Source organism: Mus pahari, chromosome 8, assembly GCF_900095145.1.
Source record: "Mus pahari chromosome 8, PAHARI_EIJ_v1.1, whole genome shotgun sequence".
Taxonomy (NCBI): Eukaryota; Metazoa; Chordata; class Mammalia; order Rodentia; family Muridae; genus Mus; species Mus pahari.
In genome coordinates, this window is record NC_034597.1 from 74302248 (window position 1) to 74310745 (window position 8498).

The 8498-nt window shown below is 35.0% G+C and overlaps 1 long non-coding RNA gene across 1 annotated transcript in view; it reads right to left on the reverse strand.

Annotated features, from left to right (window-relative positions):
• Nucleotides 1-8278, reverse strand: part of LOC115064551 — a 17289-nt gene extending 9011 nt beyond the window's left edge. Inside the window, exons 1-2 of the long non-coding RNA XR_003844379.1 lie at nucleotides 8077-8278; nucleotides 7675-7808 (exon numbers count right to left, since the gene is read on the reverse strand). This is a non-coding gene — a long non-coding RNA (uncharacterized LOC115064551). The remainder of the gene's footprint in view (nucleotides 1-7674; nucleotides 7809-8076) is intronic.
• Between the last annotated feature and the right edge of the window lie 220 nt (nucleotides 8279-8498).

Below are 8498 nucleotides of genomic sequence, written 5' to 3' on the forward strand. Positions count from 1 at the left end.
AGAGAGAGAGAGAGAGAGAGAGAGAGAGAGAGAGAGAGAGAGAGAGAGAGAGAAAATAGTTCATTCCCTTGTACCAAGTTCGATATGAATGACTTTTCATTTGTCTGAAATAAATACCCTGACTACCATGACCTAGACAACTTATAGGTAAGTTTATTTGGCGTATACTTCCAGAAGCCTGAATTCCCCATCGTAGGAAACCACGGCATCAAGAGGGGGGCCATCACATCTGGAGAAGAGAGCTGAGAAGCCCTATTGTCACCCACAGCACAAGGCAGAGAGAACAAACTGGAAACTTAACCCCCACTCCCACTGACATTCTCTCTCCAGTGTGGCTGCACCACCTCTCCCCAAAACATTATCATTGAGGGACCAAGTGTTCAAAGGCCCAAGCCAAAGAGAGGAATTCCTCCTTAAAACCCACCACACTGGCTTTAATTTTCATAAAGATTTACTGCTATTTCTATGTTAATTCCACACCATAGGATATATCTGACCTTTGTAACCTATTTTCTGCCATTATGCATTTAACTCTTCATCTCCACAAAGCAAGATCACAGCCTTCATATTTTGGTCAGATTTAAACAAAAATGAGAACACGGACCTCTGGCACACTTTCTAGATCTACCATTCGAATAACCACCCTATTTCCCAAACACCAGTCTCGTTCTTTTTCTTTTTATAATTTCATATAATGTCTGTTGTCCCTCATATTCCCAGAGGAGTGTTTCTAGGGATTTAAGACTTTACAAATACGCTTCCCTTTATAACCTTTATATCTATAAACTTAAATCTCCATTAGTTCTTCTAGCATGTCACTGACAGTCTTATAGTAATGGCCAGTTTCCTTTTTTCTTGTTTTTGTAGTAAGATGTGAGATGAGAAAAAGAGAGGGGATGAATGTCTTGTCACATATTCAGTTTGAAACAAGGGGAAGAACTTGGATGCCAATTGATGTTACGTAATCTTTCTTTATGTATAGATTGGTTTAAAGTGAAGTACTTAGGTTTCCTTTTTGTAAAAAAATTGAAAGAAGTTAATTATATTTTGTGTGTACTGGTGTTTTGTCTGTGTGTATCATGCATTCCCACAAGGGGCCAGAAAAGGACATTGGCCCCTGGAGCTGGAATTATAGATAGTTCTTAGCCTTTCCATGGGTTCTGGGATATGAACCCAAGTCCTCTGGAAGAGCAGCCACTGTTCTTAACATCTGTGTCATCTCTCTAGCTCCTTTCATGAATTTTTCTTCCTACATTAATTCATTTGGTGTGAATTACTTTAAAATAAAAAAACAAAAAAACAAAAAACAAAAAACTCAAAGTGCTTCATAATGTGGAGCCCATATGTTAAGATGACTTCCACCCGTTGACTTTATTATGATCAATTTGGTAAACAGTTTTAATGCTTAAGCACATTATAAAAATGCCTTCACTGTGTTTTCATATGCAAACCCCCACAAAATATATATGTGGAATTTTAATCACTCAGCAGATTCTTTTATGAACCCATGAGTTAAAAATCTAGCTACATGTCTTAGAATAGTGGTCATCTATATTTGTGTTTCAAATGTTGAAACACAAAATAAACTTCTATTGTTGAATATTTTTTTAATTCAAATCTGGGGTTTCTATTCTAACTTTAAACATTTGGTTCCTGGATAAAACACACACAAAACCTTTATATTTATAATAAGCCTTATTCAGCACAAGAGCTGGGCAGATATCTATCCTCTATGCTATCATGTCTATTTCCAGCCAAATAATCCCATTACATAATTTGTCATGTTGTATCTGGGCTGCTCTTAACTCCAATTAGTCAGCCCACATGGCCATTGTTTTAAGGTTCTTACCCTATGGCCTCTTTTCCTTTTTTCACCTTCTTTCCCTTGATAGTCTCTTCAGACCCCAAGCCCAAGTACCCAAGACCCTGTCTTTCTTTTGTCCATCTATTGGCTGTAGGCATCTTTATTCACCAATCACAGATAACTTGAGGGGCAAGGCTGCATAGAGTCACTTGGGTATGTCACTTCAGTATGGACAGACTCTCTTGCCCCTGAAGGCAACCGGGTCAGTATTTAGTTAGCATCACAACATAAGTAAAAGATCAAATCTCAACAAACTTGTAAATTCTCATGATTGATTATATTCTTGTCTGGCTGCTCTTGCCTGTTCACATCAGCTATCAGAGCCCTTCCTTTACTAAATAGAATTATGGAGTCATTTTTTTTTTTTTTTTTTTTTTTTTTACCAGTGTGAGGAAGAAAGGTCTCTATCTCTCAACCGTCATGCTGATGCAAATACTACCTCTAAGTAAGAAGTGGAAAGCCTGTGTGCTAGGCTAGCTCTTGCTTCACTCATGTATGTCACATATCTGCTAATTTATTATATTTCCTACTGCTGAGGACGTTTCTGGTTCTAAATATTAGAAAATAAAACTGAATTTGTAATCCTTTGATACATATTTCATATAGTGACATGCATTATACAAACTCTTCTCTCTTAGGATTTTGAAAAAAGTTAGTTACTACTTACTTACTTACTTACTTACTTACTTATTTGTGTAGCCAACACTGGCCTAGAAGCCATGATAGACTTTCTGCCTCCACCACCCACTTGAGTGATGGAATTATAGGTAAAAGTCAACACAATGGTTTAAAGACAGTTTTAGATAATTTCCCAATTATGCTCCTCAAGTACATGTGTTTCTTTCAGTGTTTTTGAAAATATTTGCATAATTTAAATTATAGATCTCTATCACATGTATTAGGAAGGGGTTCTGTAGCTGTCTGTGGCTTCCTGAATAGGTCATTGTCACAAACATGTTTAATTACCACTGTTCTTGATATGCTTTCAAAAGAGTATAAATTCATGTTTGTGCAAATGTCCAAGTTACGTAATAAATGTTAGACTCTTTGATTTTTATGGACTTCTCTGATTACTCTGCCTTCAGGAAAGGGAAAATAGATCACCCAAGGCTCATCTAAATTTAATCTGTATTGTTTTGGGGAAGAATGTCCAATACAATATTCTTCAGTAAGTTTATAATCAAGCATACATTCAAAATTTCTTGATTACTATTTAAATTACAGTTGTCACATACCAAGTTTCTAAATATCATTTGGATGACAAATAAAGATATCTCACTCATTTTTTTAAATAAGAATTAAACTCTTCAGTGCTTAATTAAAATTGGAGGTCATTCCATTTCTGTCAGTATGGGTAATTTGTGGATGGGTCATGCCCTTTTCCCTAGCTATTACTTGGTTTCCTCATTCATAAAGATAGGACAATCTTCAAGTATCTGAGTTCAGAAGCTCCAAAAAAAAAAAATCAATTCCACCTAGTGAATTTTAATGATGTTTCATTTCATTGATTTTTTTTAAAATTTAATATGATTTCAAAAATATCACTCAGAAAAACTCAGAGTACTTTCCTGAGTATGGACAGGGAGAAGCCTGTATAGAGATGCTTTACTTAAAGTGTGCTGTGTCCTGAGTAGCAGACAAAAGCTATTTGACAGCAACTGGTTCGTAACTGAAATGTTTCTAGCCTTTTTAAAGATGAGAGAAAATAATATTCATAGCTTACTGAAAGAGGAATTTACATAAGGAGGCCATAATTACCCAAGTAAGACCTTGTCACAGAAACTTGGGAAGGTTAACGATTATAATGATAATTAAAATGCAGAGGATTTGTAGAGCACTTATTTGTTTTCCTGAGAGCTCAGCTACTTCTAGCATGCTCTTCTCATTGATCTCAGTATTCTAGCTATGTAACAAGCAGGTTAACTATCTTAGAATAATGGCTAGAAACGTGTGAACGGTTAGACCCATTACTGATCATAAGCCTTTGGTGTCAGCTTCACCTGAAAGGCGGGACCTCCTGTGACACAGCGGTTTGAAACATCTTTTCAGGTCACCAGTATAAAACTGACTCTGAGGAAAGAGTGCCACCTACTGAATTGAACTTCCCAGGTCCCCTCCAAGGGCTGGTTTACCAGCCTCAGTCAACACTGCCCTAACATGTTTAACTCTAAAAAAATAATGAGATTGTTGCACAGTGCGTGAAATCAAAATATTATCTTTTTTTCCCGGTGTCAACCAATTTAATGATCTAGCAGGCACATCTATAAATTAACTATTTCACTCATAAGCGCTGCATTTCACAATGCAATATACAAATATTAAATAAATCTAATTTTCCTAATGCAGTAAGTTTTCCAAATACGCGAATGTCTATCAAACTGACCACAAGGGGGAGCCAGTGTGTAACTTCTTATGGGGCAGGAGTGTTGAGATTATGGAATTAGTGTAACTTGCTCTTTTTGGTTGGTAAGACAAAAAAACAAACAACAACAACAACAACAAAAACCCCAAAACATAAATATAGTATTTGTAACCTGTTGTGATGAAGGTAATGTAATGTTATGTTAATGTTATGGTACACAATTTAACCTAAATCCCCTTTTAATATGTATTAATAGATTTGGTATGGAGTAACATTTTGGGGTTTCTCCACATCAAATAATATAATAATATGCATTTTAAAACGTGGCAGCTTATCTTATCAGCTTAACATAAACATATTCACACTCACCTATACGCACATGCACTCTCATACACACACACACACACACACACCTATTTCATACTAAAGAGCATTTAATTGTAAATTTTAAATGAAGAAATTTCACATTTAAATTTTAAATTAGTCTCTATAATTCAGAATATTTCTCCTAAGATGCATTAGAGTCCTTCAGTTGATCACTGATTATTAATTTACCAATATTTCTTCTTACCTATAAATTTTAGAATTTACTAAAAATGTACAGATGCTGGTTTTAAGTTTACTTCATTCATTTTGTGAATTGTGAGAGAATTCTTCACAGGTTTAGCTTGCATGTCTTTGTTGAGTTAACCCTGTAGCTCCATTGTTAACATTGTAGTAAGGAGAATGTATATACCTGAATATGCTATCATATTGTAACATACACTGACAGAAGTATTATTTAGAAGAAAATTTAATAACAGAATTTTTCTTAATAATGTTTTTTTCATAATTTTAATAAAAAGTAGACAAGTTTCATATTTAATTTGCATTACTAATTTTATGTATTTTATGCATTTAGAATATATTGAGTATGAGAAAATTCTTTTAAAATATTTAAATTATAAAACATTTCTCCTGAAGCATAAAATTTACATTTAATTTACATTGCTCAATCTAATTTATATTCAGTATTGAGGAAGGAGAAAGACTTGGGAGTAGTGTGGTTTCATCACTGGTTAAAAGACAGTGCTTTGATTAAAGTCAGCAAACAGTCAACAATAGTGTAAGATGGAAGCCACAGATGTCTTTAAAAGAGGAGAGGCACTAGCTATAAACACAATGCTTCATGCTTTTGAGAATTTGAATTTGATATGGTTTTGGTTTCCTGGTACTTAAGCCTTATGCTATTAAATTTGGTTTGAAATGTTTCTTACAAAAATTAATGTACAAAACCAGATAGTGAAATGATAAAGACAGAAATATAAAAATGTTTTTTTAATCATGTAAGAAATGGCTGTACAGAAAATCGCAGCTTCCTTTCCTTAAGAGTTATATATTAGTAAGTTTAAGATTATAGCAAAGCAGGAAAAATTACAGGAGACTTACATAACAGTGATCCTGGCTTCAGGAATAAACTCTTGAAACTATATCTAAAACACATAATTATGCATTCTTAAAGAGTGTCTCTGAGCTGAAGTTACATAAATTATCTAAAATTCCATGAAGTCCTATTTTGAGATTTCTCCTTAATATTGTGAAGGCAAATATGAGACTGACATAGCAGTATTTGCTCCTCTTTATTAGTCTGTAAAAATTAACCTTCAATCCTTAAAGTAATTCCAATGCATCAATCAATTTACCTTTAAACTCAACTTACCCACCCTATTTTATTAATTAATCAAATGTTAAGTCTTTTACAATACTTGTTCTCAGTGAGTGGTCCCACATAGATTCTAACTAAGCACACTAGATCTTGAGATGGTCAGAATATATGAATTTACATAGAGAAGGGTAACGTGTTGGATTAGAGTCAAATCTGGTTTGAAACTACAAATACTGTTTGTCAACCCAGCTATTCTTGAAAACTCTGACATTGCTTTAGTATATGCAGGTCATGACACACTTCTGAACTCCTTAGCTTGGTGGCGTATGTGACACAGCCTTCCAAGCTCCAAAGCCATGATGCTTTTGAACTACCTAATATACTTACATTATCTTTTCTATTCCAATGGAGCTCAATAGAGTTAAGATAATGGATAAGAAAATCTTAAATAAATATAATGTGAACACAAAATATGCTTGGAAGAAAGAAAAAGACAGACTTTGAAAACCTTTAACGATTTCTTTTTAGAGTTAAATGTGATTGTCACAACTGATTGGAAGTAAGCCAAACAACTGTACTAAGCTATCAGTCACTTTCATTGCTGGTTACGAAAAAAAAAAACAGGTATAAATCATCATTACAAATAGTTACTTAGGATATATGTCAGTATTCAACAACCAATAACCCTGTCGGATACTACAGCAACAAGAAATATAAGAAACATACTTGTGTTCTTTCTACTCTTGGCAGATGTCCTAAAGCATTCACCATATGCACACAGTTCTTTCAGCAAACACTGGGGGGCGGTGTGGCATAATTACTCTGTGGAGGGGGAGTCTCAGCAAATGTATTATTCTTCTAAGGATATATTTTTCCTGTCATCAAGATCTTTCCTAGGCATTGTGTTTCCAATCTCCCTTCAACTGCATAGCACTATGTTGAATTAAGCCTAATCAATACACCCCAGCCTTCGTTGGGACTGTTTTATTGTTTTGTTTTTGTACTTTGGTGAAAGTCAAAGACATCTAATTACTATGCAGTTAAAATAAGCTTAAAATGGTCGTTTTCAAAAGGTAATTCACAATGTTTCTGAGGATATATCTAAGAGCTACAGCTCTTGTTTAGCTTTGCAAAGTGGTGGTGTTGATCCTGAGAACTGAGGCAGGGTGAGAGGAGAGATAAATACAAAATAAAAATTGATAAATGAATGTGTGAATGTGTGTTCATTATTCTTTAAGGCAGTTTCTGATTATAAAGATTACAAGCATCAACTTCCAAAGTACATGCATTGGACCAATATTTCTAACCAGTGAGACATAAAGAAAGCTATGGCTATATAAGGCTATGTGGTTAAAGACAACTTAGCAAAGCAGCCTTTGCTTTGGCAAGACTGAGTCCTCTATTGAGTACAAACATGTATGCTAAGAAACCTATTTAGAGAAGACAAGAAAAGAACATTTTTGAATTTGAAGGCCTGACTAAAAAGATCTTCTCTTTGAATTTTTGAGCTGTTGGTCTCTCAAGGGAGTGGTACATTTGGAAAGAGACTAGACTGCAAAATCAGTCTATAGGTTATCTCCTTGAAACTCTGGGCAATTAATAGCTCCTTGATCTGAACCTTTAAGCAAGTATCCCCAAAACAATATTCAGAGCTTTCTTGTAATTAGTCTGGATTTACTTTTCTTTGAAATTCTGAATGATTCATGTTACATATTTTTATACCAGTCATTCACAATTTATAAATGGCAATGTAACTTTAGTATCTATGAATTACAATCAATACTGTAGTATCAAAATACTCACCTTTTCTATTTCAACAGATTGTTTTCCTTTGTCTCTCTTAATTCTTTTCCAGAACTGCTACATCAGAAGTAAAACTGATCTTGACTTGTGGATGTTTGTGAAAGCAGTTCAGATAAAAAGCAAGCTTTGAGATTCTAAAGATGGAGATGAGAAATTTAGAATGGGGGAGGGGGAGGAGGAGGAAGAGAGAGAGAGAGAGAGAGAGAGAGAGAGAGAGAGAGAGAGAGAATAAACAATCATTGAATCTGGTATAAGTTCTTGCCTAAGTTCAGCTTCTATGCACAGGAGGCTTTATAAATATTATCAATGCTATTTGATTTGAAAAATATCAAATTGTTATTTGGAACTTTAGTAAGATGAACAGAAGTGAATTAGACACCAAAGCTAGGGACATTGGATTACCTTGAAGGTGGGCTGTGATAGGAGATGGTTAAAAGAAGTCTAAATACTGTTCAACCAGATTTCAGTTTCATGGAGCTGCAAAACATGTCTTAAGAGAGGCTTGTTCCCTCCTTCGAGACACTGCCTCTCTCTCCACCGGCGTCTGCTTTTCTTCTGAAACACTTTCATAATCAAGTGACTTTCCTTGCATGGGTGCCTGGGGACAGCGGGGATTTCTCTGAGGATGAAGAAAGTTACATATTGATTACTGTTGCTTGCGGCGTGTTTGCTCCTCCAGAGCTAGCTAGCACAGACAGCTCTCCAACACTGCACTTTACTGGCGTTCATTGAAATAAACATTCCACCGAGAGAAAACGCGTACATATACCACACACACACACACACACACACACACACACACACACACACACACACACACACAC